This window comes from Schistocerca nitens, chromosome 1 (genome assembly GCF_023898315.1).
Source record: "Schistocerca nitens isolate TAMUIC-IGC-003100 chromosome 1, iqSchNite1.1, whole genome shotgun sequence".
NCBI classification, from domain to species: Eukaryota; Metazoa; Arthropoda; class Insecta; order Orthoptera; family Acrididae; genus Schistocerca; species Schistocerca nitens.
This window is the reverse complement of record NC_064614.1, coordinates 1139746223-1139766153: the sequence shown is the minus strand read 5'-3', so window position 1 is coordinate 1139766153 and position 19931 is coordinate 1139746223. Positions and strand designations below refer to the sequence as shown.

The window sequence follows — 19931 nt, the reverse complement described above, 5'->3', positions numbered from 1 at the left end:
GTCCTTGCTACTGTTTTGCGTTTTGTTGCTACGCAATGGCCCTTGTCCAAGTCACGGATCGAAGATCCTTTGGTTCGCCGTTTTTTTGCTCACAAGGAAAGACTTTTTGTACGACGTGGTGTTTTGTTGTTGCGTTCCGATAATGATCAATCCCGAGTCGTAGTCCCACGTTCGTTACAGTCCTCTGTCTTAAAGCTTCTTCACCAAGGACATTGGGGTATAGTGCGCACGAAACAACTTGCTCGTCAGCACTGTACTTGGTTCGGAATCGATGCTGCGATTACGAATATGTGCTCCTCTTGCGTGGCGTGTGCCGAACAACAATCCGCACCGCCGCGGAAATTCTTTGCATGGCCGAAAGCCACTTCCCCTTGGCAACGCTTGCATATCGATTTTGCTGGTCCATTCTGGAATGCTCGATGGTTGGTTGTGGTCGATGCTTTCAGTAATTTTCCTTTTGTTGTCCGGATGTCTTCCACGACGTCTTCTGCCACAATCCAAGCCTTGTCTGCCATCTTTTGCATTGAAGGTCTTCCGCAGACTATTGTTTCCGACAATGGCCCACAATTCATGTCCGCAGAATTTCAGTCATTCTGCAACGCCAATGGTATTCACCATCTGACATCCGCGCCGTTTTCGCCTCAGTCCAACGGTGCCGCGGAACGATTGGTCCGGACTTTCAAGTCACAGATGTTGAAATTGAAAGAGTCGCATTCTCGGGAGGACGCATTATTGCTCTTTTTGTCTTCGTATCGCTCTCAGCCCCGCGATGGTCGCTCGCCGGCTGAGTTGCTCCATGGTCGTTCTCATCGCACCTTGATGTCTTTGCTGCATCCGCCACATCAGGTTCCTGTGCAGCGGCAGACTCCTGCTTTTGCTCCTGGCGACGTTGTCTATTATCGCAACTATCGCGGTTCACAGCGTTGGCTCGCAGGGCGCATTCTTCGCTGCCTCGGCCGCGCGATGTATTTGGTTTTGGGGGCCTCTGGTGAGGTGCGTCGGCATCTCAATCAGCTGCGCCTCTGTCGTCGCCTGGGTTCTGCCGCTGCCCGTCTGCTTTCAGCGACGGAGCCGTCAGGTCAGCGCCTTGGGGACCCATCTACTGGCTCGCCTCATCCCCAGGTGTTACCGACGCTGCCTTCCATTTTGCCTCATGGCGTCGCGCCGCCGCCGCAGCTGCCGCCGGCGCCGCACGCAGTGGACGCTTCGCTTCAACCGCCTGGCGCCTCCCTGGGTCGCGCGCCGCCGCTCGCTTCCCGTGACCAGCCGTCCTCCGCCATGGACCTCTTGCCCGCTCCGGACCAGATGTCGTCTTCGCGCGTCGGATTCCCCGACGCAATGGAGGTCGACCCTTCGGCCCCTCTTGTCTCATTACGTGCGCATACACCTCATGTTGACGTGCACCCTGGACTAGGTTTGCAGGCGTTTCCTAGCTCCCCTCGGACCGAATGGCCGGGTGCGGGTGGCACGGCCTCGCCTGTTGTTAGGCTCCCCACCTCATCGCATACGTCAACATGGGGTCCTCCCCACGGCGGGCGGAAGCCTTATCTCACGACCGTTCGCCGATTTGCGGGGGAGGAATGTGGTGTCACCGCTAGACACCACACTTGCTAGGTGGTAACTTAAATCGGCCGCGGTCCTGTAGTACATGTAGGACCCGCGTGTCGCCATTGTGTAATCGCAACCTAGCGCCACCACATGGCAGGTCACGAGACACGGACTAGACCTCGCCCCAGTTGTACGGACGACATAGCTTGCGACCAGACGTACCAAGTCTTCCTCTCATTTGCCGAGAGACAGATAGAATAGCCTTCAGCTTAGTCCATAGCTACTACCTAGCAAGGCGCCATTTGTATCAGTGCTTATAGCTTACTACTATTCAAGAGATGTATTCCAACAAGAGAATAAAAGTTAAGTAACATCTACGTACTTTTCTTCTTATTCCTTAATAAGTCTCATGTTCCAGAACTTCAAGCCCGTCTGCGTTAGTTTAGCGTGCACCTAGCTACCTCATTGTGTCTATGCTGTATGACTAGACACAACAGAAAGAGTGTGTAGAGAAGCTGTGAAGCTGGAAAACTATCGTCGTGCGTTTCAGTACAGGAAGCTTTGCCAAACTAAAAACTTGACAGACAGTCAGTGGAATGCGAGTTACCACGCCGTGTGGCTGAGAACGACTGAGACGGGTTGCGAATAGCACCAGTGGCGCAGTGGTTGCGGCGGAATGCTAATAGGGAGGCGGCCAATCAGTGCCGGGGTGCAGCGGCCTCTCATCTGCATGCTAAGCACTGGCCGAGGATAAACAGCGGCGGGCACACGCAAACTGGCTGCAGTCCGCCCGTCTCGCAGCCGCTGCACTGTGCCCAGGCTGCGCAGGCGGGACGAGCGAGCAAGTGGATCAAAGCTGCCGCCCAGGGGGACGTAATTCGAGGGATGCGACATCTTAGTTGCACACGTACAGCACTAAAATATGACCATTATGTAAACAACATTCATCAACTTCGGCCTCATTCTTGTGTTCGTATGTGTAATCATAGGTGTTTACAATCGCTGCAAGTGTTTATTCTTAGGCTAAGCCTTGGCCGTCGAATTTCACTGACTTTCAGAGTGGTGAAACTTCATGCATTAACAAAGACAGAAGGAGACATTAGAATCATAATTCACCTTGGTACTTTTATTAACGAGTTCATTGCAAATCACAATTTTTTTTTTTTACTTGACACATGACTAGTGCTGTAAGCTAAGCACGTACTGTAACAAGATATTGTATATCAGATATCTGACTTCGTGTGATGACGAACATAGAGAGCAATCATGTCTAAATTATAGCAATTAAAAATATTTGCTGTCTATACTAAACTCATTAATGAATATTATTTCACTAAGTGCTCATTGATTTAACTTACTTTTCTGTACTTATTTCTTCTCAGTTGCGTCATGTTAATAATGATAGCATAACAACAGGTAAAAACTAAACTGATTATTTATACTTTCTTCACCTAAATTTGAATGACATTTTGCCCTGTATTTTCTCTATTTTGAATAGATACACTGGTATGCTGGTTCACATACCAGAGAATTAACATTTGTACATCCAGTAATCCATGATATTTTAAATATTGTCCCAAGACCGTAGCATCGACCTAGTTTTCTCGAGGGGTACGTGTGTTACAGTACTCATCATTTGAGGATTGAAACTGCAGATATAGTCAACCATTTACATCTGCAGCGATTTGTATTAAATTAAATTATTTGTTATCTTCAGCTTTTGTAGTCCTGTCTTCCTCAGTTGCGTGTAATATTACGGTATATTGATAAGTTTTACTTATGGACCGTCTGACAGCAACTGAATAAAACACAGTGTACCCACACACGCAAACGCATACACCAACAGATCACAGATACTTCAATAATTACACTCAAAAGTTTGGCAATAACATTCGATCTTTGGCAAAAACATTTGACAGTCGGCAACAGAAACCAAAACATTGCATTGAAACAAGCGTTCAATTCATATTGCTGTGGAATGTGAGAAAAAACGGCAAATTGACATTCATAAAGAGAAGAACAACACCAAAAATGCAACAGGAGCGTAATGTGTAAGAAATTGTCTACGCAACCTGTAAGTACAGTTGAAATCATTACTACCTAATAGGAAATACCAACCTCCAGAACTGTTTATAACCTATAGGTACAGTGACAAAAATGTAAATTAAATAGCAAACATATGTACATATTCCAGGCCACTGATGATGACTTGCAGAAAATAAAGGTGAAACGTGTATGGCACTAAAATTGTGTTTTATTCAGTTCCTGTCAGACGGTCCATAAGTAAAAATTATCAATATACCGTAAATTATTTGCAAATTCACTTGACTGTCGCACGAAATGTTGTAAGACTGTAAGCGGTCTACTTTGGATGTCATTTATCCTTATGACCAGCGAAGATAGCATCACACCAATGCCATTTTTCCATTTAATAGCAAAATGGAACCGAAATAGCTGTGCATGAATGAATACGCGCTGCGATTATGGGGTGGATAGTGTTTGATCGACCCTGCAGGCTGGCCCATATGTACACGTCGCTGTCCAGTCTCTCCCTCCTGTCTTAAGAGCGGCTAGCTCGCCATCCAGTATCCCCTCGTTCCCACAGCGTTGTTAGCTGATATTGTCTCTCACCCCAGGCTGCCGTAGGCTCTCTATTTATTTGAAAAGCGTTCCTATTATTTAACATTAACAAAAGTAACCTTCAGCTTGAGAACTACTTTCTTTGGTGCTGTGGTACTCGTGTTTCTTTTGCTTATTTTACTAGGCATAAAACTTTTTTCATTCTGAATTGCATATTTTTTGTAATATGAATAAAGTTTAGAAAGACTTCTGAAATTCTGACTTGACTGGGGCCTGCAGAACATTGGTCTGAATTGATTCGGCGCAATTTAGTGAATATTCGATAACACTTGGAGAGTCTTACATTTAAAAAAATAAAAATAAATCGATGGGCAATAATAAACTGGTCAACAGCGTTATTACAGTAAAACATTTACCCGTCTTAACTTTTGACTAATTTATAGTTTTATCTTCTTTTTTGTCATGTGTATGTTATGGAATACAACATGTCAATTGAAATATTATTGCAAAACTAATGATTGGTTGATATTGAGTGTCAAGTGACTGAGCACCATTTTCGTTGATAATGTATTTTATATAGGCTTCAACTACACCTCTTAAACAAAATGCATTATCCTTATGAAAATCATTTTCCTTGCCTCTGTCCATTAGTTTGACTTACGTCGTCAGTGGAATTGGTAACGGGCACTTATCGTCAGTGGAAATAGTAATGGGCAGTTATCACCAGTGGAAATAGTAATGGGCAGCTAATGATAAGAACTGGAACGATGCAGAGACTAAACACGAAGCGTGAACTGGAGGTGAAATGATGGGTTGCACCCCCTCCTTCCACACCTCGGCCAGCCAATGACTCTGGTCCAGCGGCCTGCATTCAGCCTGGTGGGCCATACGACAAATGGAAACCAGAACTGTGGCCGCCACAACTCTTACGTGAAACGGACAACACAACAACATTTACAACCCCTCTTCGAAAAATAAATTACAAAATTCAGTCAATAGCTTTGGCTAATGCCATCTCTCTTCCTGAATTTATAACGTAAGAAATACTAGATGTTTTGTATAATGAAGTAGGTAGCTTATTTATTGACTTTCAGCGGACTAAGCTTGTGTACATCACTGTACATTTTTTGTTATTCAAACTGAAGATGACATTACAGGTAAACTGAAACGGAAAAGTGAATTTTTGTATATCATAATCCATTTGTAAGAATACCATGCCTTACTTACTGTTAAGGATTCCAAGTGCAAAGAGAGTGTATTTTACATTACGATTTCGTAACACATAGCTGATGATTTCCTTTCAGTGTAGCTTCTGTCTTAGCATTTTATCGTGTTGTTCTTTGGTATGGACTCGGGTTACCTTTTCCATTAATGTGTAAAGACATCTTTCCGCTCTACACGAAGTAAGCTCGAAACCAGAGAGAACCTCTTCCGATCCGAACTGATACACATCATTGGTTCCGACGTGAGCCGCCACCTGCAGTTGATTGCATTCTGTGCTCTTCATGGCATCCGGTCGGACTCTTTCCACGTCTGTAATTACTCCACCCGGTATGCACACGCAGTTGACGTTGGCTTTCTTCCCCTCCTTGGCAGCTATATCCCTAAGCGGATCCATAGTGATCCTAACATCGGAGCTCCCAACTATCAATAATCCCACCCTCTGAGATTCTCCGGATCCTCTGAAACAGGACAGGCGACAACATCTGGCTCAGTGACGGTTTCAGCCACAGACAGTTCCTGGAACCTGTTTGTCGGAAAAACCGGGGAGGCCTCACGTGCGGCCGTCTGGGGTGTCTTTCGCCGCCTGCTACGCCTTCCATTCGACCACAGGTGAGAGGGTCAACCTCAGTGCGAGCAGTAACTGGGCTGCCCACCGCTGAGGACCGATAGGCGGAGTCAGACATGCTGGACGTACGTTGGATCCTCACGACCGGTCCACAAGAGTGATGCCCATCCACTGCAGCTTCAAGCTGTGTAACCGAAGCCATCACAACCTCAAGCTGACAGTGAAGTGTCACCAACTCGGCTCGCATCCGCACTCAGCAATCACAGTCCCTATACATACCAAAGACCGTGGAAAATTACACTACACAGGCAAACAAGGAAAATTTACACTCTCTACGGAGCTCTACTGTCGACGTGCAGTAAAGCACAAGAAGTGTGTCCAATAAATTAGATTAATACGCAGAGATTAAAAAGCCGAACTACCAAAGCATTCAGATGAGACTAAATTATTTGCTCCTGATTAGGAACTTGTAACATGTCACAAAATCGGTTTACTTTCCGACGCAAACGAACATGCGGCAACCGTGCCTATTAAATATTAAATTATCACGTAGAAACTCAAGAAACTAAAGCACACAGATGAAACTGTACAATTCGCTCGTATTCTGGTCGTATGTAAATTATGCTAGCGGCCTTCTCTGCGCGATAGCAATGGAAATACCATCGAAGACTGTGCTGTGAAAGCAGAGGTACTAAACAGAGCCTTTCGTACTTAACAGAGCCTTTCGAAATTTCTTCACCGAAGAAGACGAAGTAAATATTCCAGAATTCGTATCAAAAACATCTGCCAGCGTGAATAACTTGGAAGTAGATATCCTAGGTGTAGTTAAGCAACTTAAATCAGCTGAATACCAATTAGGCTCCTTTAAGAGTATGCTGATGCAATAGCTCCAGTCTTGACAGTCATTTACAACCGCTCGCTCGACGAAAGCTCCGTACCCAAAGAGTGGAAAATTGCACAGGTCACACCAACATGAAAGAAAGGTAGCAGGAGTAATCCACCAGATTACAGGCTCATATCATTAACGTCGATATGCAGCAAGGTTTTGGAACACATATTGTGTGCGAATATTATGAATTACCTCGAAGATAACGGTCTATTGATACATAATCAACACGGATATAGAAAACATCGTTCTTGTGAAACACAACTAGTTCTCTACCCGCACGAGATGTTGAGTACTATTGTCAAGGGATTTCAGATTGATTTCCGTATTTATAGATTTCCAAAAGGCTTTTGACACTGTACCACATAAGCGGATTGTAGTGAAATTGCGTACGGGATATCGTCTCAGTTATGTGAATGGATTCGTGATTTACTTTCAGAGAGGTCACAGTTCGCAGGACTAGTAATTGACGTAAAGTCATCGAATAAAACAGAACTGATTTGCGGCGTTCGCCAAGATAGTGTTATAGGCCCTCTGCTGCTCCTTATCTACACTCCTGGAAATTGAAATAAGAACACCGTGAATTCATTGTCCCAGGAAGGGGAAACTTTATTGACACATTCCTGGGGTCAGATACATCACATGATCACACTGACAGAACCACAGGCACATAGACACAGGCAACAGAGCATGCACAATGTCGGCACTAGTACAGTGTATATCCACCTTTCGCAGCAATGCAGGCTGCTATTCTCCCATGGAGACGATCGTAGAGATGCTGGATGTAGTCCTGTGGAACGGCTTGCCATGCCATTTCCACCTGGCGCCTCAGTTGGACCAGCGTTCGTGCTGGACGTGCAGACCGCGTGAGACGACGCTTCATCCAGTCCCAAACATGCTCAATGGGGGACAGATCCGGAGATCTTGCTGGCCAGGGTAGTTGACTTACACCTTCTAGAGCACGTTGGGTGGCACGGGATACATGCGGACGTGCATTGTCCTGTTGGAACAGCAAGTTCCCTTGCCGGTCTAGGAATGGTAGAACGATGGGTTCGATGACGGTTTGGATGTACCGTGCACTATTCAGTGTCCCCTCGACGATCACCAGTGGTGTACGGCCAGTGTAGGAGATCGCTCCCCACACCATGATGCCGGGTGTTGGCCCTGTGTGCCTCGATCGTATGCAGTCCTGATTGTGGCGCTCGCCTGCACGGCGCCAAACACGCATACGACCATCATTGGCACCAAGGCAGAAGCGACTCTCATCGCTGAAGACGACACGTCTCCATTCGTCCCTCCATTCACGCCTGTCGCGACACCACTGGAGGCAGGCTGCACGATGTTGGGGCGTGAGCGGAAGACGGCCTAACGGTGTGCGGGACCGTAGCCCAGCTTCATGGAGACGGTTGCGAATGGTCCTCGCCGATACCCCAGGAGCAACAGTGTCCCTAATTTGCTGGGAAGTGGCGGTGCGGTCCCCTACGGCACTGCGTAGGATCCTACGGTCTTGGCGTGCATCCGTGCGTCGCTGCGGTCCGGTCCCAGGTCTACGGGCACGTGCACCTTCCGCCGACCACTGGCGACAACATCGATGTACTGTGGAGACCTCACGCCCCACGTGTTGAGCAATTCGGCGGTACGTCCACCCGGCCTCCCGCATGCCCACTATACGCCCTCGCTCAAAGTCCGTCAACTGCACATACGGTTCACGTCCACGCTGTCGCGGCATGCTACCAGTGTTAAAGACTGCGATGGAGCTCCGTATGCCACGGCAAACTGGCTGACACTGACGGCGGCGGTGCACAAATGCTGCGCAGCTAGCGCCATTCGACGGCCAACACCGCGGTTCCTGGTGTGTCCGCTGTGCCGTGCGTGTGATCATTGCTTGTACAGCCCTCTCGCAGTGTCCGGAGCAAGTATGGTGGGTCTGACACACCGGTGTCAATGTGTTCTTTTTTCCATTTCCAGGAGTGTATATAAATGACTTAGGAGACAATGATGGTGGTGGTGGTGGTGGTGGTGGTTAGTGTTTAACGTCCCGTCGACAACGAGGTCATTAGAGACGGAGCGCAAGCTCGGGTTAGGGAAGGAGTGGGAAGGAAATCGGCCGTGCCCTTTCAAAGGAACCATCCCGGCATTTGCCTGAAACGATTTAGGGAAATCACGGAAAACCTAAATCAGGATGGCCGGAGACGGGATTGAACCGTCGTCCTCCCGAATGCGAGTCCAGTGTGCTAACCACTGCGCCACCTCGCCCGGTAGGAGACAATGAGAGCAGCCGTCTTAGGTTGTTTGCAGATGATGCTGTCGTTTATCGTCTATTAAAGTCGTCAGAAGATCAAAACAAATTGCAAAATAATTTAGAAAAGATGTCTGTAAGATTCGAAAATTGGCAATTGACCGTGAATAATGAAAAGTGTAATGTCATCTACATGAGTGCTAAAAGAAATCCCTTAAACTTAGATTACACGATAAATTTGTCAAATATAAAGGCCGTAAATTAAAATAAATACGTAGAAATTACAATTAGGAACAATTTAAATTGAAAAAAAACATAGAAAATGTTGTGGGGAAGGGAAACCAAAGACTGCGTTTCATTGGCAGAAGACAGAGAAAATATAACAGGTCAACTAAAGAGAATGCCTACATTATGCTTATCCGGCCTCCTTTGGACTACTGCTGTACGGTCTGGGTCCCTTACCACATAGGATTAACAGAATACATCGAGTAAGTTCAAAGAAGAGCAACACGTTTTGCATTTTCGCGAAACGGGAGAGAGTGTGTCACAGATATGATACAGGATTTGGGGTGGTGACATTAAATCAGAGGCGTTTTTCGTTGCTGCGGAATCTTCTCACGAAATTTCGATCACACACTTTCTCCTCCAAAAGCGAAAATATTGTCTTGACGCCGACCTACTCTATCTGATCAAAAGTATCCGGACACCTGGCTGAAAATGACTTACAAGTTCGTTGCGCTTTCACCCTCGCAAGCATACGTTCAATCAGCTGCTGGAAGGTTTCTTGGGGAATGACAGCCCATTCTTCAAGGAGTGCTGCACTGAGGAGAGGTATCAATGTCGGTCGGTGAGGCCTAGCAAGAAGTCGGCGTTGCAAAACATCCCAAAGGTGTTCTATAGGATTCAGGTCAGGACTTGCTGCAGGCCAGTCCGTTGCAGGGATGTTATTGTCGTGTAACTACTCCCCCATAGGCCGTGCATTATGCACAGGTGCTCGATCATGTTGAAAGATGCAGTCGCCTTCCCCGAACTGCTCTTCAACAGTGGGAAGCAAGAAGGTGCTTAAAACATCAATGTAGGCCTGTGCTGTGATAGTTCCACGCAAAACAACAAGGGGTGCAAGCCCCCTCCATGTAAAACACGACCACAGCATAACACCACCGTCTCCGAATTTTACTGTTGGCACTATACACCATGGCAGATGGCGTTCACCGGGCATTCGCCATACCCACACCCTGCCATCGGATCGCCACATTGTGTACCGTGATTCGTCTTTCCACACAACATTTTTCCATTGTTCAATCGTCCAATGTTTAAGCTCCTTATACCAAGCGAGGCGTCGTTTGGCATTTAACGGCGTGATATGTCTTATGAGCAGCCGCTCGGTCATGAAATCCAAGTTTTGTCACCTCCCACCTAACTGTCATAGTACTTGCAGTGAATTCTGATGCAGTCTGGAATTCCTGTGTGGATGTCTGGATAGATGTCTGCATAGATGTCTGCCTATTACACATTACTAGCCTCTTCAACTGTCGGCGGTCTCTGTCAGTCAATAGACGAGGTCAGCCTGTAAGCTTTTGTGCTGTACGTGTCCCTTCATGTTTCCACGTCACTGTGACGTGGGAAACCGTGGACCTAGGGATGTTTACGAGTGTGGAAATCTCGTATACAGACATATGACACAAGTGACACCCAATCAGCTGACCACGTTCGAAGTCCGTGAGTTCCGCGGAGCGCCCCAGTCTGCTCTCTCAAGATGCCTAATGAGTACTGAGGTCGCTGATGCGAAGTACCTGGCAGCACGGTGCACCTAATATGAAAAACGTATGTTTTGGGGGGTGTCCGGATACTTTTGCTAACATAATGTATGTAGGGAGAAATGATCATCATGATAAAATAAGGAAAATCAGAGCTTGCACGGAAAGAAATAGGTGTTCGTTTTTTCCGCCCGCTGTTCGAGATTGGAATAATAGAGAATTATTGTGAAGGTGATTCGATGAATCCTCTGCCAGGCACTTAAATGTGATTTGCAGAATATGTATGTCGATGAGAAGGTTTTATTGCTTACATATTTATCCTTTCCCCTGGAAGTGCAGTGTCAGAACAGCGCTTGCCCGATGACTTCACTGCAACGGGAAAAGGTGAAGAAAGGTGGTGCAGTTGTAGAGAAGCGCTTTTGCTGTAGACTGTAGTGAGACAGCACGCCTGTTCCGAAACGCCAGCAGTGAGGCGCTACCAGCGAGGAGCCGGGACCGAGATTGGCCCGCAGCCGAAACAAAGGCGCTCGCTGCCGGCTAACGACGTCACGTATCGTAATCCAATTTGCGGCCTCGAGCCTCAGCCCTGGTGGTAATTATCCGCGGGCCCACGCCCCGATCTCCGGCCGCTCCCCAGCGCAGAGCCAGCGCCGTCTTCGCCACGGCACGTCCTTCTCTGAGTCACCGCCTTCTGCCTGCTGTCTTCCCTGAAGTAGAAAGCGACCGAGTGGCAGAACACGGTGCATTCTTAACTGGAGGGGAGGTTATTCACGATACCTCTCCTTCGCTCTGATTCGCTTTACATTTCAGCTCTTCCATTATACGCTATTAATTTTACAGAGATACATTTTTAACGGGGTATTAGTTAAATGATGACCACCTGTTATTAAACGACTAACCCGGTTCATGGCTCATGGTGCACGATCCCAATTGCGGGTTACGTATTTAACAGCTTCCAAAAACAACAAAAAATTGATTTTCAATTTTTCATACCTGTACAGACCAAATTAAAAATGTTCAAAGGCTGTCACAGTCTAATCATTGACAGGTGTAATCTTATGTTAAAGATTTAACGCAGTAAGACAAGTATTACAGTTAGAAATTGAATTGCTAATACCGTATGTCTTGAGGCAGCGTAACTCACGGTGAGCATGTGCCCGGACTATTCATCCAATATTTGAGAGTGAGAGCAGTTAGTGACTCGCAACAAACTTTACGTATAATTTTAGACCCTTAAGAAACTTTGCTCTGACACTCACCACAAAATGACAAAATGGAATAAGATTTTCGTTTACCACATTTTCGCTGCTCATGCACTAAAACTGTCGCATCACGCATGGCGTTTTAATTTATTACTTCTTTTCTACTAGCTCTGTTCGCAACGCATTTCGCAGACAGTATCAACACACACCATTGAATGTACCTGCAAATTTATGTAATTGTACGACACATAGGTCAGGAGATATGACATCATAAATGTCGAGAAGCATGAAAAACTCGATTCTTCTTAAAACAGACCGCAAATTTACGGAACTATATTCATCCAACGTTAGACAGTGACAGGACTTCCACTTCCACCATACTCTTAAACACAATTTCAAGTCTCTTCTAAACGTTTTCTCGCTTACAAGATTAACGTCAAGTATTTAACACACCAGCTTATTTGTGAAGCAGAAATTTGAAGCTGTTTTATGCTTGGAAGTTTGATTCTGTAAATAAGCGGCAGTTTACTGGTTTGCTTTATTTCGCGCTTCTTAGGTTTGAATGACTGTATGAGAATGAGGCCTGTTGCGAAATTTGTTTGTTGTTATTTCAAATAAAATAAATTTTGCGAATTTATAATCCATGCACGCATACAAACTTGCATTAGCAAACCTGCAACAATACATAAAGTGTCTTTAACTGTTATGCATTATTAATTGAATTCGTACAAAGATCTTCAGTCCGTCTCCTCAATTGCAATCACGTTTCGGCGATTGGACCCCACGACCACGCTATGATATTAACGCACGCCGTATGCCACTTGGCCATAGCTTCCTTTAGCGGGATGTTTGCTCTTCAGTTATATCTGCAACGATCCGAAAACTGTAATCCTTCGATTTTTAAAATAAAATTTCCTTACGTTCGATTGCTTACACTTGAAATGATAATTAAATAGACACCATAGCTGCAAACAGGCGTTGATGTACTTCATTGGGGACATGTTGAAAATGTGTGCCCCGACCGGGACTCGAACCCGGGTTCAAGTCCCGGTCGGAGCACACATTTTCAACATGTCCCCAATGAAGTACTTCAACGCCTGTTTGCAGCTAGGGTGTCTATTTATCATTTCATTTCTAGCAAAGCTGCATGGTCATCCACGGTATGTGTTCTTTCGGGAACAGATACTACCGTCATATATAGTTAAAATATGGCTTCCCGGCCATTGACCTTCTTGTGCGAACGCACACGCTATGCCCGAACTCGTACGGGACTTGGTAGATTAATCTGCCACGAGTAATGAGTATGATGGGCAAACATCTATTAGGCGCACTACGAATGTAGTGGTGTGGACATGTTGGGAATGTGGACCTCATGGGGAGCGTGCAAGGGATAAGTCCCTGCAGACGCACTATCCTCTGTGCCCGCGGTGGCTCAGATGGATAGAGCGTCTGCCATATAAGCAGGAGATCCCGGGTTCGAGTCCCGGTCAAGGCACACATTTTCAACATGTCCCCAATGAAGTACATCAACGCCTGTTTGCAGCTAGGGTATCTGATTCTCAATCATGACGCCCGGCAGCGATTTTTTCGAAAACGGAAGCGTAATGAGGTAAATTCTGTCAAACGAATTAATTTTGTCTGGTCCCCGTTTAGTAAGCCGACGCTCGTTGCAATCCATATCCGATGGACAGTACCTGATACAAGCATACCGTAACCACAGATGACCACAAATAAAACTAATACACTCCAGGCAAAAAAAAATTTAAAAAAATAATGCACTACCGAGGAGTTATGCAAATTGGTCACAAATTTAAATTCGCACAGTTATCGACGGGAAATGCGAAAGCTAAACGGCCGGTGGATAAATGTGTGACACCGTAGCGCAATTTCACCGCGCAGCTGGCAGGAATAATAACCAGGGGACAAGTCGATATCGGAGTATAAAGTCTTTGCCAGTTTCATTCCGTGTACTCAGCTGGACAGTAATTACGCCTCTCAGACTGGTCCGTGAGCAACATACGCAGATGTCAGTATTTGAGAGAGGACGAGTAGTTGAGCTCAAACAAGCCGGTTGGAATTATCAGCGGACCGATCGACATTTGCATAGGAGCGATGCGACTATCCGACGATGTTCGCAAGAATGAGTGAACCATGACCGAACACAGCGTCAAGAAGGTAGCGGGCGACCTAGAGAGACTACAGAACTTGAGGATCGAGCAATCGTCACAGAGACACTCAGAGCTCCGGCCCGGAATCATCTTCATCATCGATCCGACGTGCAACTGCTGTTTCAGTAACCACAGGGACCATTAATCGCATTGTGACCGGACCTTGCCGTAACATAGGAGGGTTGCCAAGAAAGTAATGCATTGAATTTTTTTCTTCAACTATTCTTTATTGAACATAATGAAAATTACACATACGAAAGAATGGTGTTTTATCTACAAACCCTATTTTTCCACGTAATCTCCATCCCGTTCTTTGGCCTTCCTTCAGCGCGAAACAATAGCGTGTCTGCCATGTCGGTACCAATCGTGGTCCTGGTGGTGAAGCCAGTGCTTCACTGTGTGAATCACCTCCTCATCGTCCTCAAAATGTCTTCCACGAATGGCATCCTTTAATGGTCCAAACAAGTGGAAGTCGGAGGGGAATAGGTCAGGGCTGTAGGGTGGATGGGGTAACACTGTCCAACACTGTTTTGCGATGTATTTAGCAGTCCTCAGACTTGTGTGGGGCCGAGCGTTATCGGATTGCAGCAATACATTTCCTGGGTTGCTGTGGCACGGAAGTCACCTGAAGCGCGTCTCGAGTTTTGTTAATGTGTTGACGTATGCTTCTGAATTAATGGTACCGCTTCTTGGCATAACATCAATGAGAATAACACCTTCACAGTCCCAGAACACGGTGATCATGACCTTAGCGGCGGAAGCAGTTGCTTTAAATTTTTTCTTGTGTGGCGAGTGGGAATGGCGCCATTCCATCGACTGCCGTTTTGTTTCGGGCTGAAAATGATGAACTAAGGTTTCATCACCTGTCACAATCCTGGACAAGAAGACCTACCTCTCAGATTCAAAACGTCTCAACAAATCAAGACAAATGTTTTTTTCTGTGCAATTTGTGATCCATCGTTAGTCACCGCGGGACCCATATTGCACACACTTTTAGTCAGCCGTTGTGGCCGAGTGGTTCTAGGCGCTTCAGTCCGGAACCGCGCTGCTGCTACGGTCGCAGGTTTGAATCCTATCTCGGACATGGATGTGTGTGCTATCCTTATGTTAGTTAGGTTTAAGTAGTTCTAAGTCTCAGATGTTAAGCCCATAGTGCTCAGAGCCATTTGCATACGCTTTTGAATATCCAAGAGTGCAGATAACTGCATTCACACTTCCTTTGCTGATTGACAGATGGAGCTCCAATTGCCGAGTCGTAATGCGTCTGTCCTCCCGAATGATAACATCAACTCGCTGTAACAGGTAAGGTGTGACAGCCGTGGATGGTCTCCCCGATAGCTGCAAATCGTGGAGCTCCGTCGAATCGCCTTCTGACGACCTCACCGTCCGTGCCCAGCGACTAACTGTACTTCTGTCGACAGCAGATGCTCCATACTCTTTGCAGAAGCGTTTGTGAATATCCCACACTGATTCTTTCTCTGCAGTGAGAAATTCAATGACAGCACTTTGCTTGTAACATACATCACCTACAGACGCCAGTTTGAAATTGCCCTGCAGCTACGTTATCTGTAGGAAGCGACGGAAACTTGGTACGCTCACTCAGGAGACTTAACATTTCGAATTCGTAACATTGTTTTCGGCTGAGAAAAAAGATGCGGTGCATTACTGTCTGGGTAACCCTCGTACCTCCTTAAACAGTGATTCTGTAAGAAAGTAGGATGCGAAATCAGATTTGTGAGAGAAGAGACGTGGGCAGCCAGCTGTCAGCTCCTTGTGCGGCGTATATACAGGCCCCCAGGTCGGCCGGGAGACGGTACATCTCCGCCCCTGGCGCCCGAGACCGGGGCGCTAATAAAACTTGGGCATTTAAAACTCTGCGCTCCCTCCCGACACTCATTAAAAATAATTGTCGGCGCGCTGCTGCTGCTGCTGCAGCGGCCACTGCCGCCGGCAGCGCTTCCGGCAGGAAGGCGGAAAGAGTGGCCGGCAGCGGCCGGATGGGCGGCGCGGGAAGGAAGCCCGCAGCGCGTGGGCGGCGCTTGCCTTGCCCGGGGCGCTGCGGCCGCTTTGGCCTGTCCGGCGTCTGCGCCCCCGCTGTCTGCGCTGCTGCCTGTCTCTCTGCCCCAGCCCAATGTGGTCACGTACGTCCCTCCTCACCTCTGCTCACATAGAGCAGAGTACACTCCATTGTCGCTATTGTTTTCTTTCTGAAGACTGGTTTGGTGCAGATCCAATAGCTATCCCGTGTCAGTCTCTTCGTTCCCAAAGAACTGCTGCGGACGACATCCACTTGAACTTGCTTGCCGGCCGGAGTGGCCGAGCGGTTCTAGGCGCTACAGTCCGGAACCGCGCGACCGCTACGCCCGCAGGTTCGAATCCTGCCTCGGGCATGGATGTGTGTGATGCCCTTAGGTTAGTTAGGTTTAAGTGGTTCTAGGTTCTAGGGGACTGATGACCTCAGAAGTTAAGTCCCATAGTGTTCAGAGCCATTTTTGAACTCGCTTGCTGTAGTCACTGTGGTGTCACCGCCAGACACCACACTTGCTAGGTGGTAGCTTTAAATCGGCCGCGGTCAATTAGTACATGTCGGACCCGCGTGTCGCCACTGGCAGTGATCGCAGACCGAGCGCCACCACACGGCAGGTCTCGAGAGACGTACGAGCACTCGCCCCAGTTGTACGACGACTTTGCTAGCGACTACACTGACGAAGCCTTTCTCTCATTTGCCGAGAGACAGTTAGAATAGCCTTCAGCTAAGTCCATGGCTACGACCTAGCAAGGCGCCATTTGTCACATTGCATGTATCTTAAGAGTCTCACTTGTATCGCCACAATCTCCAGATGTCTTATCAAGAACGATGTATACAAAGGATGGATTAAAGTTAAGTAGTCCAGAAGCTACGTACTTTTCTTTATAGCATTCATTACGTATCCTGTTTCAGACCTCACTCCATCCTTATTGAGTTAGCGCGTGCATCTTGGCCGCCTCTTTCAATTAGTGTACGTAGTGTTGGCAAGTCTGCCGACACTACAGTCACTCCTTGGTATTCCTCTCCGCACTCCCATACATTTCCTAGCATTGCTAAATTAACTATTCCTTGATATCTGCTGCGCGGGATTAGCCCAGCGTTCTAGGGCGCTGCAGTCCTGGACTGTGCGGCTGGTTCCGGCGAAGGTTCGAGTCCTCCCTCGGGCATGGATGTGTGTGTTTGTCCTTAGGATAATTTAGGTTAAGTAGTGTGTAAGCTCAGGGACTGATGACCTTAGCAGTTAAGTCCCATAAGATTTCACACACATTTGAACATTTTTTTGATATCTCCTATCACCCACATCCCTTCTTATAGAAGATTTGTGTGATCAATTTTTTCCTGTCCTATTGCATTCTCTCTCTTTTTTTGTTTTTGTTTTTACTTACCCGTTGAATATTAAACATTTTTCTGTACCAACACATTTAAAAACTTCTATTTTCTTCTTTTTTGTATTCCTACACTGTTTATTGTCCATGTTTCGGATCCATTTAAGACTACGCTGAGGACAAGTACTTTCAGATAGGACTTCCAAAATCTTAAATTCACAGCCTAAAACAATTACACGACCACCATTAACACCATACTTGTGTCACTGTGACGAGTGGGTCACCGTAGTAGGCCCAGCATCTTTTACAATTTTTAGGCAATGTAAACTATGCAATGTAAACTACACCCCTTTCCTAAAAAATTTAGTTCAGTTCTTGAAATTATCCAGAATTCTTATAGTACAGCTATGCGAGTGGGTGCAATGGTAAGACAATGGACTCGCATTGGAGTACAGCTGTTTAAATGCCCTTCCGGCCATCAGGATTTCGTTTTTATGTGGTTTATACAAGTCACTTAAACTGAATTCCGGAATTATGAATACCGGGTTGATTCCTCTGAAAACAGTATGACATATTGCTTTTCCCATCCAATCTCGTGCTCTTTTTCTAATAACCTCATTGTCGACTCTAATCTTTCTTTATGTAATACACCTTTGCTCTTGTTGTCGTCTAAATTACCCGCAGGTTTTTTTCATTGTGATCTTATTTTGTTGCAAATATACGGTACACTAGTATATAGTTTGCAACAGCTCTATCAAAGAGCTGTGTATGAAGCCGAAATATTTCTTTTGTTGCAGATGAGAGTTTTAGAACACTGGTACTACGTGATAATTCCAAAATCAACAAATATTTTCCTAAACGTAACGTTGTTGGTCTTAATGTTATTAAATGTCCGTATACAGTTGTAAAAACTGGCTTACGCGTTATTAGGCGAGGAAGAGCAATATTTGGTAATCAGCAATAATGTAAGCGTATTATACCTTTTTATTTTTGAGGCACCTGACATGGGAGTCATCCCAGTGCATCGGGCTTGTACGCATACGAAGCTGTAGAGATGTAGATTATGAGCAAATCTCGACTAATTTCGTAATTTAATTGTAGTAACTGGTAAGTCTGTCGAAATGCATGTGGAAATCTTGAAGCGAGATCAAGCCAAAACCAGTGTAAGATAAGTTAAGACGCTGTTATTACCTCTCCTGAAGCTATGGATGCATCCATCTGATAATATCTCAACGTCAGGACAGGTTGGTACCGTTTCATCTGTCGCGTTGTTTCCAATCTGAATGCTATTTACTGTATATTGCTTGTGCCATACTGACTTGAGCACACGGTCTTGATTAAGATCCGGAACTTTCTTCGATGCAAAAACATTTCTGTAAAGTTTGGAAGGTAGGAGACGAGGTACTGGCAGAAGTAAAGCTGTGAGGACGGGGCGTGAATCGTGCTTGGGTAGCTCAGTTGATAGCCGGCACGGTAGCTCAGCGTGTTCGGTCAGAGGGCTGCGTGCTCTCTGTAATAAAAAAACTGAGTCAAGGCATCAACGATCAACTTGAAAGGATGTCTTGTGACGTCCACCCAGACCAAACGCAACGAACTATATCGAACAAAATGAAAAAAAAAAGTTGGTAGAGCACTTGTCCGCGAAAGGCAAAGGTACCGAGTTCGAGTCTCGGTCCGGCACACAGTTTTAATCTCCCAGGAAGTTTCATATCAGCGCACACTGCGCTGCAGAGTGAAAATCTCATTCTGGCTTTCACATCTAATTCAGTTTCTTATTATGTCATACGTACATGTGAAACATGCTGTCATGGAAGCTGCACCACGTCTAATGCACGGCAGGAAGCCAGCGCATGCGCACGCGTCACCCGACGCGGCACAGCACGACCACCTGTAGAGGCGCGACGACACGCACAGGGAAAGAATTGTGCTCCGGCGAGGGGACGCGGCACGCACAAAGAAACACTCCGCGCGCCACGCGTGTCCCGGCTGCCAAGCGACCAGGCTTCTGCACCCTCGCAATTGGAAGCTCTATCTTCCGGCTTTCCACAGTTCCTCGCCTGCTACTCCAAATCCGTGTTCTTTATCCTACTTGCGTAGCATGAAAGAAATAGAGAGACCAGTAATATTACATACAGGCTCCCAGGCAGATGCCATTTTCTTTGACTTCCGGAAGGCGTTTGATACAGTTCCGCACTGTCGCCTCATGAAGAAAGTAAGAGCCTACGGAATATCAGACCAGCTGTGTGGCTGGATTGAAGAATTTTTACCGAACTGAACACAGCATGTTGTTCTCAATGGAGAGACCTCTACAGACGTTAAAGTAACCTCTGGCGTGCCACTAGGGAGTGTTATGGGACCATTGCTTTTCACAGTATACATAAATGACCTAGTAGATAGTGTCGGAAGTT

The 19931-nt window shown here is 46.4% G+C and overlaps 1 protein-coding gene and 1 non-coding gene across 2 annotated transcripts in view; both read right to left on the bottom strand.

Annotated features, from left to right (window-relative positions):
* The window catches only part of LOC126232606 (trithorax group protein osa-like), a gene marked incomplete at its 5' end in the record, with an annotated part of 313958 nt that overhangs the window by 260021 nt on the left and 34006 nt on the right, over positions 1-19931 (bottom strand). The gene's annotated exons all lie outside the window — the stretch shown is intronic.
* On the bottom strand, positions 8987-9059 carry Trnaa-cgc (transfer RNA alanine (anticodon CGC)). Its single transcript has one exon. It is a non-coding gene; the product is annotated as a tRNA-Ala (tRNA).